The sequence below is a fragment of the Argiope bruennichi genome, chromosome 3, assembly GCF_947563725.1.
Source record: "Argiope bruennichi chromosome 3, qqArgBrue1.1, whole genome shotgun sequence".
Taxonomy (NCBI): Eukaryota; Metazoa; Arthropoda; class Arachnida; order Araneae; family Araneidae; genus Argiope; species Argiope bruennichi.
This window is the reverse complement of record NC_079153.1, coordinates 40757235-40775671: the sequence shown is the minus strand read 5'-3', so window position 1 is coordinate 40775671 and position 18437 is coordinate 40757235. Positions and strand designations below refer to the sequence as shown.

At 32.8% G+C, this 18437-nt stretch overlaps 2 non-coding genes across 2 annotated transcripts; both read left to right on the top strand.

The window, feature by feature from the left end:
- Positions 1 to 2528: 2528 nt before the first annotated feature.
- Trnar-ccu (transfer RNA arginine (anticodon CCU)) lies at positions 2529 to 2601 on the top strand. Its single transcript has one exon. It is a non-coding gene; the product is annotated as a tRNA-Arg (tRNA).
- A 1496-nt stretch (positions 2602 to 4097) lies between these two features.
- Trnar-ccu (transfer RNA arginine (anticodon CCU)) lies at positions 4098 to 4170 on the top strand. Its single transcript has one exon. It is a non-coding gene; the product is annotated as a tRNA-Arg (tRNA).
- Positions 4171 to 18437: the final 14267 nt, after the last annotated feature.

Below are 18437 nucleotides of genomic sequence, written 5' to 3'. Positions count from 1 at the left end.
GTAAAAGCAACATTATTTTTTTACATCATGTTTCATTGCTTTATTTTATATCGTTGGGATTTTGACTTCTCTTGCATTCATCAAGTCAAGGGCACATGCAAAAGTAATTAAAATTCTCTGAAGATAAACATAATCTTCAACATGCACTCGTAGAACTAGCCTATTGTGGAAAATAATACCAGTGTTTATAATGCTGAAGGGTTTTTTTTTTCATGTATAAAAATATATTATTTCTATGTGTATAGTATTAATATTTAACTATTTCTTTTTATCTTTATAATATACAGGGGAACAGAAATATGGATCCTTTATGACATATAAAGTGAGATATGAATATTTTAAAAAAATTCCACGTATTTTATTATTTTTTGTTTGGCAATACTGAGTGTTTCGGTTCATATTTTCATAGTTGTATTTCGAATGTTATACTTTGGATGTGTGGAAAGAGTAAAGCTCTGAAAATACGAGAATTATGTGATATCTCTATTAGGATCTGAGATCCGAAGACTCTTTCAGAAAATTCCATACTATGTTTGAATCTATAAAATGGGAAGCCGTCACACGAGGAGTCAATTCTCTCCTTGGAGTGTTGGTCGCGGTGCTGTCTCTCTCTCTGTATTTGAGCATAAATTGCTGTTGTTATCGTTTGCTAATGATTTGCTGTTTGTACATGAGTTATTTATTTCAGAAACTCTTGTTTTTGTGTACGCTTCGGCTTCGTTTTGCTTCCTGTCGTTGTGCTGTCTTGTAATACAAACCTTCATTACTCGTAATTAAGCTTATTCACTGTAAAAAATTCAGCAGATTTTCACAAGAACACAATAAAGCAACCAATGCGCCAGTCCATTTCTGCTAACAAATCCTAATAGAATATATGATGATGGTTTATTTCTTTAATAAAACCGTTCAATTTTTTTTCTTACAATGTTTGCTATTTTTGGCATAACAAAATCGTCTAATGCATACGGTAGCATAATTAGTCGAAATTTTTTATAGTTTCTTAATAGAAAAGAGTATTCAATGAAAACAAAAAAAAACTGTAATAAATAAGTAAATCCATAAATTTTAAATTCTATAAAAAGCATGGGTTTGAAAATTTTTAGGCTCTTAAGTACCACGACGAAAAAATTGTATTCGTTTGTAATTCTCCGTCTTTTTCGCCATTTGCACAAACAAATACATAATTAATGAAGAAATTAGAAAATTCATTTCCCAAGTACTTTCTAATACAAGATTCAATAAAAAATACAATTCACGATCCTTGAAAAATAAACATCTAACCTTTGATATTTCTAGTTTCTTTAATCCTTTATTTCTTTATAAGCTTTCAAATCCAGAAAAACAAGGACAAAATAAAATATTCCTTCAAAGATAATCCTGAAGTATTATAAAGGCAAACACGTTTTCTTTTTCTTAGAAAATGAATTACGTTTTGTAAGGATTTTAAAGAATAGGAGCCATACTAAAAATATTAGCTTTATTCAGAGAATAAAAACGAATTGTTGGAACTTATTTTTATATGTAATTACTGGAAAAACGTATTTGGTTTTGAAAACAAATCGTTTAGCTGAGATTAGAAAATAACGAGCTTTAAGAATGACTATGTGTCAGTTATGTCTTACGGGATACGAAAGTCAGCAATATATATATATATATATATATATATATATATATATATATATATATATATATATATATATATATATATATATATATATATATATATATATATATATATATATATATATATATATATATATATATATATATACATTTAAATACCTTTTAAAATACAAAATATGGAACCTTATATGAGATAATAATCGTTAAAGTTTCACAAGGGCTTTTTTTTCTATTTCTTTCTTACTTTTTACAAATGGAATACGCAAGAGAAGAAAACAATTTAAAAATAAATGGATTTGTTTTTCAGAACAAAAACTGGAAAAATTAAAAGCCTTCTACTTTTATTTATCAAAAAAATACAAAAAAAAATCGTTTATCAAAGATCAAGCAAAAAATTTCCAAAACAAAATCGTAAAAATGTAAAATGCTCATATGAGTACCCCTTGTAAATAGGATTTCCGATCGCATTTTTAATATATTACCTCATTAAAATAAGTAAATAAATAATAAGTCTTATGCGCTTATTTTCTTAGTTTGAAAGTAATTAAATACACGTGAACCGAAATTTAATAATTTGCAGAAAAAATAATTAAATAAATGAAAAATAAAGAATCAAAAACATTTCTTGGCAACAGTTTCAAAACATTCCTGGAGTTGCATCTGATACAGTTTTTTTCATTGTATTATAATTTTTGCGTTTAAAACAGGATTTCGAGTTGTTCTTTTTTATCTTTATTTCGCCTTTTAAAGTAAATCAAATTATTTGCTAAAATAGTATTTTCGTTGTGACAATGTTTTAATTTTTGTCAAGTGTTTAGGAGTTTTCTGTCTTACAATATTTTTGGTAGGCGAGTTTTCTCGTCGAATTTATTTGATTTTTAAAAATTATTAACCCCCTGATCAGCGCCCTCGTGGCCTAATGGATAAGGCATCGGTCTCCTAAACCGGGGATTGCGGGTTCGAGTCCCGCCGAGGGTAATAGTTGATTAGTTTTAATTAATGACTCAGTTTTTCCTGATTCAGTTGAATAAAGCATCTTTTCCCGATTCTTAGAATTAAAAAATTACATTCAACAAGTATAATTTGTTACTAATCCTTAATCCATTTTGGAGTCGAATGAAAGGTCGGCGAACCTAGATGTTTGCAAAGAAAAACGCCATTCATTGCATTTATCTATTTTCAGCATTCTGAGAGACCAATTTTTTCTGTGCAGTAAATCTCTTGGTTAGAAGAATAGTTTTGCAGATTTAGTAATGGCTGTTGAATGGACGTCGAGTTAATAACTCCTGCCCTTGGCTACATTGCCAAAAGTCTGGCAGCTTGACAAAAACAAAGTGTCCAGAATATTCGAGAATCTTGCCGATAGCTCCATTAGGACTCGAATACCGACGTTTGTCCTGGGAGATACATTCAGTCGCGGAGGCTATAAAAATAAAATAATTTTTATTTGCAAATATATTTATTTTTACTTGTAACTATTTCGTATCTTGTCTGAAAATCAATATAAAAATTTAGGCCTAATTTTAAACCTTTTATTGGAAAATTTTCAGCGTAATTGAGATAATTTCAAATGTATTTTTAATTGAGATCTACCCAACTCTAGAGTCAAATTAAACAGTTATTCCGACATGGGCAGGAGTCATTTCTTTTGCTTATTTCATAGCTTTTATTTAAACACGATAATAAGGCGGTTAGCTTGTTAATGCTCGAAGAGATAATAATAAGTTTCATTTACAGTAATATCTAAGTGGCATTTATGGCATATGAATAATTTTTGATCATATTTATGACATTGATAAGATATCAAGAAAGGCTTTACATTTTCAGTTAAAAATGTTGTGCTGGATAAAAAAAACCCAATTATTTAATTCAAATCATTATATGCCACTAAGAAATATTGGTCCAGAAATCTACGATAAAGTTTCTTTTACAATAACGATATGGATATCAAAAAGAATGATTATTATTGAATAGAGAAAAAGAAACATCTAAAAAGATAACGTAATGGTAAAGACTTTGACGTCGAAGAATTAGATCCATGGTTTTCTGTTCAGTTAACAAGGCTTGAATGCTTGTATTATTTTCTTTCAACATGCATTTCTGCTTGAAATTTTATTAAAAAGTCGGAAAAAAATTGTTTATTGATTCATTTTATATAGAATTCAAATAATTGATCCAATTTAACTAATGTTATTGATAAACGTTTATTCATTTATTTTATTTATTGTGAGGGGGTTCTTTTGTCTTTATTTTTGCCTTTTAAAATAAATCAAATTATTTTCTAAAACAATATTTTCTTCTTGGCAATATTTTGATTTTCGTTGAATGTTAAAGAGTTTTTTTTGTCCTGCAATATTCCGTTATAGATTAGTTTCCTTGTCAAGTCATCTTCAGCACCTTTTCGACTTTAAGATTTTTGATCGAGTTAACTTAGAATTTTTGTTTGATTTTTTAAAAATTACTCTTTTTCGTGCGCTCTCGTGGCCTAACGGATAAGGCATCGGTCTCCTAAACCGGGGATTGCGGGTTCGAATCCCGCCGAGGGTAATAGGTGATTATTTTAATTAACGACTCGGTTTTTCTCAGTTTAGTAGAACAATATGTTTTCTTCTGATACCTACAATTTATGTAGTTCTTATAATTAAAAAAATTACGCTCAACAAGTATGATTTGTTTCTAATCCATTTATTCCAGCCGAACGAAAGATGAAATATTGGCAAGCGTAGGTGCTTCCAAAGAAAAACACCAATCGTTGCAATGATGCATTTTTAGTATTCTTAGAGGCCATTGTTTCCCTACGCAGTAGGTTTCCTAGTAAAGAAGTTAGTTTTACAGATATGGAATGGCTGAGTGGATGTCGAATCAATAGCCCGTGGCCTTGGCGCCATTGCGACGAATCTGGCAACTTGACAAAAAAAAACAAACGAAGTACCCAGAATATTCGAGAATCCTGATGATTTTTTTTATTAGGACTCAAATAGCGATGCTTGTCCTAAAAGATTCGATGTTCTGTCGCGGTGGCTTTAAAAATAAAATTTTATCTCCAAATATATTTATTTTTATTTATAATTCTGATATGGATTCTGGTCTAAAAATTATTACATAAAAAATGTGATTTTGTATTAATAAAACAAAAATATTTCAAGGATTTTTCAGCAAATTTCGGAAGGAACCGAATTTTGACGAACCGAAACTAATGAACGGAAGCCTAATTTCAAACGCTTTATGGGGAAACTATTTACTTATTATCTCAAGAATATCTAAATAAATGTGAACAAGTAACAGTAAACAATTCTTTTTAAGCTATGCTTTTATTAGATTTCATAAATTTACATACTTCGACATTTTAACTAATGTAATTGCTAAAAGTTATTCATTATTTTTTTTCTTTACTTGCACTGTACCTTCTTTGAATTTCATTGTTTTCAAAGCTTTCTTTGAATAATAACTAACAGCCTTTGACCATCAGCTGGTTCGCTGTGATTAATGCCGACTAAAATTTTCAATTAAATATTTTCTGTAATTTGGTCTCTTAATAGCCTATTCATAAAAATATTTTAAGCTTTAAATTTTGATATATAATTCATACCTAATATAGAAGTTACAAACCGTTCTGTTCATTTTACTATGTATCTCTCTAATTTCCTGTCAGCTCCTTAAATTTTCAATTTTAAATTAAAGTGGAAGCGATGAAACACCAAAATCTTTTTTTCCCTCTGAAATCAAGCACGTTTTTTAAAAATATTAGTACAGAAAACAGCATTACTGAAGTCCTCTGTGTAATAAAGAATATTTTTTGTAGTTTATGCAATATTTCAAAGAATTATTCAATAAAAATTTCTTTGATTCGTCATAAAACCCAGTTTTTTATTTGTTTTCAAAAGGTTTTAAATAATGTAAATATTCATATTTTATTTTGTTGCATTTAATAAATGTACATCTTAAATATATTACAAAGTGTAAATTTTATACAGTCCTTTGGTCTTGAGGAAATATAATCAGTGGAATATTCTTGACATTCGAACTTTTAAATAAATAAATAAAATTAGTATATATAGTTTGATGCCTAATTTGTAAATTTCCAACAAACGTTGTACGAAATTCATTCGAAGGAAGTCTGTTGTAATGTCCTGATCTAGACTGATCAAATAACGAAGCAGAATTTCCAGACAATTCTTTACTTTACAGCCCTGTATATACAAAGAACAACTTGTTCTAATCTTGGTTAAATAAATAGTTATTTACACCTGTAGTAGGAGATACAACAGTCAAAGTCGAAGGTTTTTCTTGAAACTCAGTTCTCCATCACGTCAACACGACCTCTCCAGGGGTAGTTTCTCAGACTCTGAACTCGTGGGCGTAGTTCAACCATCTCCTGCAATTCGTTTCTTCTCTCCTCCTAAAAAAAAAAAAAAAAATCTCCGCACTTTATTTCGGCGGCAATCTCCGCCGCTTAATTTACATTCGTCATTTGAGCTCTCTTTCGGCCAATCGGGGTTCAGCAATATGCTTTCTCAGCGGCACCAGTGGGTCGTGGGAAGGTCCTTTCACAAAGCGAAACATCTAGCATTCAGATGTTTGGGCACCTCTTTCTCTTTGAAGGTACTATCAATACCTCTTGGACGAGGAATTCCACATGTGGTCTTTTATTGTAGTCGCTAATGAACAGATGCGAGACCACCCAGGTGAAAAGATCCACCATCTGGCTATCTCGAAAAGTTTAGTAAGTAACAGCGACGACACAGCTGGCTGTAAATGTCTTATCAGTACTGGGAAACGGGGAATGTCACACTGTTTATCCAGCTTTCAGAATAGAAGTGAATAAAATAATTACAAAACGTAAAGATGAGATAGATAAAATTTAATACACAGTTCTAAATCGATGATCCTTTCAAAAGTTGAAATCGAATCCCCATGAGGATGACTATATGTCTATTAATGTTTTTGCATGCGTGTAGGCAAGCTAATTTAAAAACTTAACAAAGTAGGTAAATGAAATTTAGTTCATAGTTTTAGGATTTAAAGTATAGATCTTTATATTAATTTTTGAACCAAATTTGTCTTTACCATCTTATTTTCGCATGCATGTAAACATAATAGTTAAAAGACACAATAAATGAAATTTCGAATGTCATCTTGTGATTCCAATTGTTTTTTTCTCTTTGAAGTTTTCATTTTAACTGATCTATAAAAAAAAGACATCTAAAATATTTATTTGATTTTTTTGTTACTTATGCATTAAACACATACCAATAATTAATCGGTAAAACTGCTTGCTAATAAATTCTTTCGTACATATTGTTGACCACCTGCATGTGGTTAACACGCAATTAAAATATTACTTTCGTTGGATATTAAAAGTCTTCTTTTGTTTTTTCTCTATGGCCATGCATACATAACGCCATGCACATCAGTCCAATGGCGTCACCTTAATAGCTATTTGGTGCTTCATTGCATTTTCGCAATTTTTTTTAATAATTCGCAATGTTATTCTAAGTTATAGAAACTTGTTTCAATCAAAGGAAGAGGATATAAGGAGAAAAATGAATAAAAACAGGTGATATTCTCTGGTTCAGCACACAAATACCAAAAAGAAGAGGACTGATTTCATGTTAGAGAAATACAATTATAATGTGATGGGACTTTTGTTATTATCATAGTTTTGATGAGCAAGAAAAGTTTGAAGCCAAAGGACTGCTATATTTGTTGGAAGGTGTTTAAAATACGGTGACAAAGAAGAAAAGAGGAACTTAGCTGCTGGTTGAAGGGTTAGACGATTTAGAAAATGGCAAGCGAGAGACATCGAAAGACATCGTACCTAAAAACTATTTTACTAAATTTAAAATGCTATAAGTACTTAAACTGGAAAATAGTTTTATTTCAGGCAACGGTTATACTAAACTTTTTATATAGAGAGATTAAATTTTACATTTCGTATTCTGCACATATGTCACGAGAGATCTAATACGGCATAGATAATTCTGGCATGCCACCAACTTATCTTCTCATCCAATTAGATCAGAAGTTTGAAAAATATTTACCATTTTGAAGGCAAGAACATGTACTAAATTTCATTTATTTAGCTAATTGGAATTTTGAGATATCGTTTTTAAATATTGTTAGAGTTTTGACTCCCTCCGGTGGAGAAAAGGGGAAATTCTGTTCCCCTAACCAGATGTATTCGAGACGCCGACGCGGCGACATGTACATACTCTCTCTCCCGTCCTTTGTGTTGTGATGTGTTTGTGTGGTAGCTTAGAAATGTCCGTGTCCATATATGTGTGAAAATAAACCTATGAAAGTTCAACTCCTGCTTCGTCATTTATGGAATTGTCATGCACTGACTGAACATCGTGGTGTACCCTGGACGTGATACGTTGAAATTTGGAAATTGAAATTTTTTTGGAAAGCGTGACAATTTGGAGGAAGCACAGTGAGGAGCTGAAACCAGAGGTGGGCACATTTATTATTTGTTCTAAGCTTTTTTGAATTATTAAGTTTAAAATGGATATTAATAGATTAAAGGAAAAAAGGAAAGGATTACGTACTATTTTCACGAAACATTTAACTAAAATAAAAAATTCCTTAAGCAAAGAAATTTGTAATGAATATACGAAAGAAACAAAACTTAACGAGCTTGTGAGCTTAAAAGCTCAGCTCACGGAAAAATTGAAGGATTTAATTAGCTTAGATGAGAGTATTCAATTAATTACAGATTTAAGCGAAATGGAAGGAGAAATTGAGTTATGCGAAGATTACAAAGACAAAGCAATCGAACTAACATCTAAACTACAAAGACAAATTGAAAATTTGAGGGATATTCCACAAGTAAGGACAAACAGTCCAGTTACAAATAATGCGGAAAATGTTATCCCCTTAAGAAATCAAAGTGTTAATTTACCGATATTAAATATACAAACTTTTGAGGGCGATTGCAGTCAATTTATAGATTTTTGGAATTCCTTTGAAGTCGCAATTCATAAAAATGATTCATTAACAAAAATAGAGAAATTTACTTATCTAAAAACGTATCTTCGTGGAATTGCCTTAAATGCTGTATCGGGATTTTCATTAACTGAGCAAAATTATGATGCGTCGATACAGTTATTAAAAGAAAGATTTGGCAGAACAGATATAATCATATCTTCTCACATGCATAAACTTTTATTGATTGATCCAGTAAAAACTTGCTCAAATGTAACAGGCTTAAGAAAAATGTATGATGCAATAGAAACCCAAATTAGATCGTTGCAATCATTAAATGTAGCTACAGGTACCTATAGTAACCTATTGTGCCCTGTAATATTACAAAAGCTATCCGAAGAATTAAATTTAAACTATAATCGTCACCGTAGGGCAGGTGAATTATTTGATATCACTAATTTAGTAGAATTCTTAAGAATAGAAGTAGAGTGCAGGGAAGCTTCTTTATTATTAGCAAACCCCAAAATTTCTAATGTAAAGGAGTATTCATTTAGAAGCAAACCTGATCAAGGTTACAAAAATAGATATTCTTCGCATACGAATGCCTTAACGACACACGCTAATTCATTTCACCATAAATCTGAATCGAATCGTAAATTTAATCCAAAAAGAAACTATTATCCTTCTTCCGATGACAGAATGAGTAATCAAAAATGTATCTTTTGCACTGAAAAACACATGAGCCATGATTGCTCAGTAAATATTAATGAAAAGAAAAAATCGTTAATGGCTAAGGGAAAATGCTTTGTATGTTTTCAGAATCACATAAGAAAATACTGCAATAGTAACTATCAATGTAAGCTCTGTGGTTCTTTTTCGCATAATTCCTTAATTTGCGAAGGACAGCAACCCGATACCGTAACTAAGAATATTTCCCCTCCAGTCGAAGAAGGGACTTCTATCCCCAAAGAAAATAATACCGCTTCTACCATGGTATCTTTCAGCACCGAACAAAATAAAAGAAAAAATAGGGTCCCTGGATCGGTTTTATTACAAACATTTTCAGCTGTGGTGACCGGACGAAGGGGGAGTAGGACGCACCTGCGTTGCATGTTGGATTGCGGGGCCAATAAATCCTTCATCTTGAGAGGGGTGGTCGAGGAATTGGGGTTGAAAACAGTGGGCAGGGAAGTTCTAGCTATTCACACTTTCGGAAGTAAAACCGCTGAGCGTCGTGCTTACGATATAGTGGAGATTACGTTAAGGAATGTACAACACCCGACTCGGTGTGTTAAAATACAAGCGGTTGTTAATGACTCGATTACGTCGGCGAAAATTCATACTCCATCGCAGTTTGTTAGAAACATAGCGTTAGAAAAGGGAATTGAGTTAGCAGATGTTAGTACTTCTGAGAGGATTGATGTTTTGATTGGTTCGGATTATATTTCAGAGATTTTAGGCGAAAGGAATATAAGGATTAGTAAAAGATTGATTGCAGCTGATAGTATTTTCGGATATTTGCTACTGGGAAAGGAGATGGGAATTGATTGTAAGGAGATATCTGCTAACCATTTGATCGTCGAGGGTGAGGAATCGAGCTTTGATAGGGTAAAAGATTTGTGGTTATTAGAAACGATTGGGATAAATATGGATAAAGAAGTGTCTCTTTCAGATAAAGAAACATTTAAATCTTTTCAACAAAATACGACGTATAAAGACAAAAGATACGAAACTCGTTTGTTATGGAAGGAGGATAATAAGGCATTGCGCAGTAATTATGAAGTTGCGAAACGCCGTTCATTCGGTTTAAGCAAAACATTAAGTAAAAACAAAGAATTATTTGTTAAATACGATGGCATCATTAAGGAACACTTAAGAGAAGGTATTATAGAACGAGTAGATTTGAATTTAGACCAAAATATAAACACAGGTTATTTTCTTCCACATCATGCTGTAGTGCGAGAACGGAAGGATAGTACAAAGGTTAGGATTGTCTTTGACGCATAATCAAAGGGAAAAGGCGCGTTATCATTAAACGATTGTTTAGAGAGCGGACCGAACTTAAATCCTGATTTACTTGAAATCTTGTTACGGTTTAGGTTAAACAAAATTGCATTTAGTGCAGATATTCAGCGCGCTTTTTTAGAAGTAGGGATAGCCGAGGAAGATAGGCAGTTTTTAAAGTTCTTATGGATAAAAGAGGATTGTCCTAATCCCGGTTTCAGCCCTCACAATATTGAAACATTCCAATATAAAAGAGTCACTTTTGGAGTGAAATGCAGCCCATTCTTACTTGCCGCAGTTATTAAACTGCATTTAGAAAAATTCGAAAGTGAATATGAAGAAGCATGTAAAATGTTGAGCTATTTGTACGTAGATGACCTAGCAGCTGGCACGTCAAGCGTTTCCGAAGCTATAAAATTGAGCAAAGAAATGATTTACATTCTAAGTCAGGCCAGCATGAATCTTCGAAGATGGGCTACGAACTCCCCAATTCTAAATGAAGCTTGGAAACAAGCTAATGTTGACCGTCGTGAAACATCCGAAAAATTAGGTGTGCCATTAAAAATTCTTGGACTCATTTGGGACAATATCAACGATAAATTTACCATAGACATTCATCAAATTTCTAAGATGAAGGACAGTAATCTTTCGAAGCGTTTGATTCTGAGCATCTGTGGGATGCTGTTTGATCCATTGGGGATGATAACCCCTTTTACAGTCAGAATGAAGTTGTTACTTCAGAGCACCTGGGAACGGGAGCTGAAATGGGATGAACCACTACCACCGGACATTCAAGAGACATTTCTGTCATGGCTGGATGAGGTAAAAACTATCCCTCAGATTTCTTTGCCTCGTCCTTACTTCCTTGATGCAGAGACTCCAATGGCTGAAATTCACATTTTCTCCGATGCAAGCCCAAAGGCTTATGGTTGTGTGGCCTACTTCAGGAAAGTGACCAACGGGAAGGTGAACTCCAGTTTCATAGTGGCGAAATGCCGCCTAGCTCCATTGAAAAAATTGAGTCTGCCCAGACTCGAACTCATGGGAGCCCTTGTTTCTGCCAGATTAGCAGAATACTTAAAACGAGCGTTTCCCTGGATTACATCTGACCACATCTTCTTCTGGTCGGATTCGCAAATCAGCCTTCATTGGATAAAAGGAGACCCTCTACGATGGAAGGAGTTTGTGAGAAATCGCGTACGTGAGATCCAGGAGAAAACCAATCGAGACCAGTGGAATTACTGCAGAGGAAAGACGAACCCCGCAGACAAGTTAACCAGAGGACTGTCTATCCGAGTGTTAGCGCAAGATGATGTTTGGTGGCATGGTCCAGACTGGTTGTTTAACCCAGATCTATGCCTTGACAACACAGTGAGCAGCGAATTCAACGAAATTGAAGTAGCAAACGAACTAAAGAAGGACTATGTTCCAGCGAGCAACCTAGTAATGACTGTAACCGGAACTAATTGTGATGATTTTCTCGACAAACTTCTCAAAATCACAAATGACTATGTAAAACTGATTTGTATTATTTCATATATTTTTAGATTTTCAGCTAATTGCAGGCACCCTCAATCAAGGACTGCAGGGCCCATTACGGCTGATGAAAGAATTCACGCAGAAAACCAATTAATCCGAATGGTTCAACGTGGTAAGTTTAAAGAGGAAATTAGAGATTTGAAAGGAGGTAAGAATGTTTCAAAGAAAAGTAAACTGTCAACCTTAAATGTATTTTTGGACGAAAATGATATTCTAAGAGTGGGAGGCAGGTTAAAAAATTCCAAATTAAATGTTTATGCAAAATATCCTATTGTGTTACCATCGAATCATATTTTAACTTACAATATTTTAGTGCATTATCATAAGAAATATTTACATTTGGGAGCACAGGCTTTGTTGTATTAAGTACGTCAGAAATTTTGGCCAATCAATGGTAAACATAATTGTAAAAAGGTGATATTTAATTGCATTACTTGTGTGAAAAACAAACCTGTTTTAACATCTCAATTAATGGGTGATTTACCAGCTGATCGCGTAACCCCTAATCATGTATTCAACATTACTGGTATTGACTTTGCTGGCCCATTCTTCTTAAAATTCAAAAATCAGAGAAAAGGTATATTGAACAAAGTTTATGTTGTAATTTATGTGTGCTTATGTACTAAAGCCTTGCATCTTGATTTCGTAACAGATCAAACATCTGACTGTTTTATTGCAAGTTTAAAGCGTTTCTTTGGAAGGAGAGGTAAATGTGCAAAAATTCTTACCGACAATTCCAAAACATTTATCGGTGCAAACAAAGAACTTAAAAGGCTGTATAATCTTGTCAACTCTCCTGATCAATGTTTAAGTGAATTTTTAATTTCAGAATCTATTGAATGGAAGTTCATTCCACCAAAATCACCGAATTTTGGTGGTATTTGGGAAGCCGGAGTAAAATCCTTTAAATTCCATTTAAAACGCGTACTAGGAAATCAGAAACTAAGTCTGGAAGAATTCCTAACAATTTTGGCTGAAATTGAAGGTGTCCTAAATTCTAGACCCCTTACTCCACTATCTCCAGAATTCGACAATTTTGAAACTTTGTCACCTGGTCATTTTTTGATTGGCAGACCAATTAATGGAATTGCCGAGCCATTGTTAATTAACTTACATGAAAATCGATTATCAAAATGGCAAAAAATTACAAGATTTTCTCAAAGCATATGGAAAATATGGAAACGTGATTATCTTTGCAGTTTACAACAACGTTACAAATGGAAATTCAATAAGAATGATGTAAAACTCGGAACACTTGTTCTGATAAAAAATGAAAATTTACCTAGAACAAAGTGGTTGTTAGGAAGAATTACTGAAGTTTTCCCAGGTAATGACAACCAAATTAGAGTAGTCAATATTAAATTACCAAATGGCAATATAATAAAACGAAATGTTCGTGATGTAGCTATTTTACCCTCTGGAAATGAAGTGTATTAATGTTATTGTTATTTGTTTTAGTTTATAATGTATATATAATGGAATTTAAGTATCAGAATTGTATTTGTATTTATACTGATTGTATAATTTGTATTTTTGTGAATTTATTGTTTTATTGTAACTATTGTATGCAGTTTTATGAAGGTCTTCATCCGGGGGGTGGATGTTACAGTTTTGACTCCCTCCGGTGGAGAAAAGGGGAAATTCTGTTCCCCTAACCAGATGTATTCGAGACGCCGACGCGGCGACATGTACATACTCTCTCTCCCGTCCTTTGTGTTGTGATGTGTTTGTGTGGTAGCTTAGAAATGTCCGTGTCCATATATGTGTGAAAATAAACCTATGAAAGTTCAACTCCTGCTTCGTCATTTATGGAATTGTCATGCACTGACTGAACAAATATATATGAATTAACATATAACTCTCTTGGTGTCAGTAAAAATTTAATAAAGATCGACATTTCTGGTGATAAACTAGTTTCTTTCACTTTTCAGCTATAGTGCTTAAATGCAAACCGACAATCAGACTGACTAATATGAATTCCCCTTTATTTCAATCAGACAGATAGACAGACAATCAGACAGAGTTTTACGAATGCCTTCCAACACTTACCTCAAACCTACAATTTTGGCGGCAATAACGCAGACCAAATTTCCTCCATTCACTTATTGTATTTTGGCATTACCTTATACACAGACAGACATAACCCATAATTTTTCTTTTTTTCAGATTCAGTGAGATATATATTGCAGGGATTCTTGAAAATATCTTACAATATGTTCTATCTGCATGTTTCCCAAACTAGAAAATGAAATTGTGATACTGTACGCTCTTGGTTTCGAAGACCCACCGAACTTTTGCGCATGCGCTAGGATGCGTTTATTTAGTCAAAATAGAGGCGAGAGGAAAATTGAAGGAGATTTTTACATTTAGAAATTTGGTGATCTCGGATTATATGCGAACTTGGGAGCCATGAAAATAGTGGATAGCTCAATATTGGAAAAATATAGCAATTCACTATAAAATACTTTAGTAAATAGTTTTTATTTATTGCAAGAGACAGTACACATTAAATTAAGATAAAAAAATTTTAAAAAAATCCTGTTTTTAAAATTCGCTAATTTATTTTTTATATATAAAATAACAAAAAATTATTTAAACACTTGTTTTTTTATTTGTTATTGAATTTTTTTTAACATTTGGAGATTAACAATAGTAGAAAATCTCTGTCACTTTTATTGATATTATGTAAAATGCTCTTCGGGCCACTACTGAAAATTTTTATTTATTTATTTTCTTAGATTAGCCATATAAGCAGTCAATACGCAAGTTTGAGTTAAAATAAAATAGTACTTTCAAAAAAGACACGATACTCTCAAACTCGAGCTAAAAAAATTGAATGAAAAGTATCTAATGCGGCAGAAATCAAAGTCAAAGATTGACGAAGAATTCCGGAAATGCTCTCATGCTTCCGCATCTCACCCCTTAGCGAGATAGAATCGTCGAAAAGTAGTAGTCTCGGGATACTAAAATGAACAGTACTTGCTTATATTATTTAGTTTACTTGGCGGTTTTCAGATTACGCCAACATCGCCAACTCTTTTATACAATCATTCAATCACCTTGACGATAAAACCCGGGGGCAGTAAAAACAAACAAATAGCAAAATTGCATGCAAATATAGAATTACGTCCAACAATCATATCGTTACTCATTACATGTATCATATCTTTGCTATATTAATTCAGTAATGTTACGTCATCAAGAAATACACTTATTGTAGCTATTATCGTCTTTAAATAGGTATAGAATGAAACATAGGTCCCGCCCATATAGATTTTCCATCATACCTCCTGAACTTTTCAGACCAGGGGTCGCGACAGACGAGACGGGTTCTGTCTGTGAAGTTTCTTAATCGTCCCTACTTAAAAGGAATTATTTATCACTTCTCTCTCTCTGCTCATTTAACTACAAGGAAATTTTCTCGGTTTTTATGTTTGTTGCACTCACATATCTAATGTGTCTCAAAAGTCTTAGCGTAGGTCCCAAAGAATGAGGAGGCTTGCTTTTATGATTTATTTTACTCATTAATTGATTATATAGATATTTCATTCATTGATTATATGAATATTATTAGAAAATAGTTAAACTTCCTGGGATTACCATCGCTAGACAATAACAATTTGTGCAAGAGACATCGATCAATTCGGTGAGTTTCGAATATTGATAAAATAATTATTGAAGATTTTAATTAACTCTAAAAGATAAAGATATTTCTTCACATTTAAGGATTTGTTAATATAAATTGTTTCTGATTTCATATAAGGTATTTTAATGTTTTTTTTAATGTAATGGTAAAAGATGAATCTTTATTTGTGCAATGTTAGAATACTCAAAAATTACTTAAGTAATTAATTTTTAAACTATTTAAACTTTTAAAATCAAATTTCATTCATAATTCAAAAAGAAATGTATCGGTTATTAATTTTTCATAAAATTTATTTTGTCCGCCAATTTTTTATTTTGTCATATGCGCATTATAGAGAAAGTATTGTAATCGTCAATAAATTCGAACTCGAAATCTTGACGAATCTCCACATTTTAGACCTCCTTGAGCTCAAAAAACAAATGTTTACAAAATGCCGCCTGTCTGTTTGTGACAAAGATAACTCAAAAATGCTTTGAACTAGACGGATGAAATTTGGTATAATGCATTTGCATCTCATTTGCAGATTTCTATTCAAATTTTAAATAAAATCTGTTCATTGGAAGTCTATCTGTCCGCCTGTTCGAATATAAGTTAACAAAATATCTATAAAACGAAGAGAGCTAGATAGAGAAAATTCAGCACACAGATTTAACATCTATAGCATAGACCATAAGTTCCCAAAGTGGTCCAGGTGGACCCCCAGGGGTCCATTGGAGACCACACGGGGGTCCACGTAGACGTGAAAATAAAACAGGGGTTCACAAGTTGTAAGTGGGGGTCCACGAAAAATTTTCTGGTTTTCATAATAAAGAACAAAAATTTTGGCTTGGATTTACCAATCAACGTAGGCATCATTCAATAGGTAGGTACTCAAAAATATTCGAGACTCAGTTCAAACACAGAATTGAATAGAACAATAGTACAAGTTACACCACATGTCGAAACTTGCAAAGTGCCGCCCGTGCGCCCTCTCGTCCGGGATGCTTGTTTAGACCTGCAAAGGGATGAAATGCGACTTGCGCTGTGCTTGCAATCTACATTAGTATCCCTCTCGATTCCAGCTGGACGGTTTGAGAATTTATCCTATAACATCTACGTGGGGCGGCTGCTAGCCGTTTTAGGGGAGATGGGTATTAAAAGCGGCTACTCTACTGAACACTCCAGGAGGTCCTCGTTATCTTCGACAATCGCGTCTTTTTCACAATAGTTTCCCCTGTGCCTTAGGGCGGTAGGAGTTGAGGAGGAATTCACTAAATAGGTTGTTGGCATATATTTTGTATTTTGAAAGGGTTTTAGTTTCTATTTTCCCGTGTTGTTTGCTCAAAATTGGAACGATTTTATGGCCATTTATAAAAGAAATTTTCCACTGAAGTTCTCTGGTTACGATGAATGATATATAAGGATACCGACACGTTGTTTATTTTTCGGACAAACATCAGAAGCCCTTTTCAGTAGTAAGACTATTGTAATGATATAAAGACAAACAAACCATTGCATTGTCAATGCGGCCTATTCACATCGCAGTTTTCTCACAAAATGGGTAGCGATACTTGTTACTATGGAAGGAAGTCGTTTTACACTTCAAACATCTTATTCTTTCATCAAAGGACTGTTGGAAATTCTGAGGCCGTGTACAAACTACCGCTTTAAAGACAAAAAAAAAAAAAAAAAAAAAAAAAAAAATGGGAGTATTCTTTATCGCCCTCTTCAAAGAGTGAGATAAGTTATATAAATACTGAGTTCCTTTTTAGAATACCATTCTGAAAATTTCTCTTCAGTTGTGAATTTCTACTCTTTATTTTATGTACTGTGAGTCGGGTGTTTGGATTATCAGAGTAATTTTTCTATTGGAAAGCATATTATTTCTTCATTATGAGTAAAAGAAATCGTGAACACAATGAAGAAGAAATTAAAGCAATTTTACTTGATTCTGATCGTTTGATACAGTAGAAATGTAGCAGCAGGGGGTCTACCGAAAATAGTAAAACTTTGAAAGTGGTCCACGAGAAAAAAAAGTTTGGGAACCTCTGGCATAGACGCTTGCCAAATTTGAGCCAAATTCAACTTCGGGTTGACTGTCTGTCGGTCTGTTTTTTTAAAACATGCAAACGCAATAATTCAAAAACGCTGGTACTAAAATATATCAAATTTGGTATGCAATTTTTTGATCACAAGGATAGTTCTCTGTCAAATTTTTGTTTCACTCGAATGGGAAAAACGCGTCTAAATTACAAATTCGATGTTCGGATGCTAATTCCTGAGATGAATCGCCCCAAAAATTCGCCGAGAATGACACGATAGATTCACACCAATGTTTAATATTTCCTCATTGTTGTACGCCATTGCCATGCAATGTGTTAGAGAGTATGCTGGAAAATTTTAGTGAGACCTCTCCCACTTGTTTATTAAAAGTTAAGGTGTGATTAAGATAAATAACAGTGCACATCAATCTTTTTTTTTTCATTCAGTGTTTTAAAAATGCTATATATTTTAAGAGCAGGCTATAAAATTTATTACATTACTATTAAAGTTTTACTTCCTTTTCATTAATTAAAATCTTCCTTTTTTAATGCTACATCAAATTCTTAATCAATATTCTTAATCTGTGATAAAAATTTCAACATAATAAATAACAAATGTCTTTTCTAAGAATAATTTTAGGATTGTTATATATTTTTATTTGAAATTTCGACCGAATGTT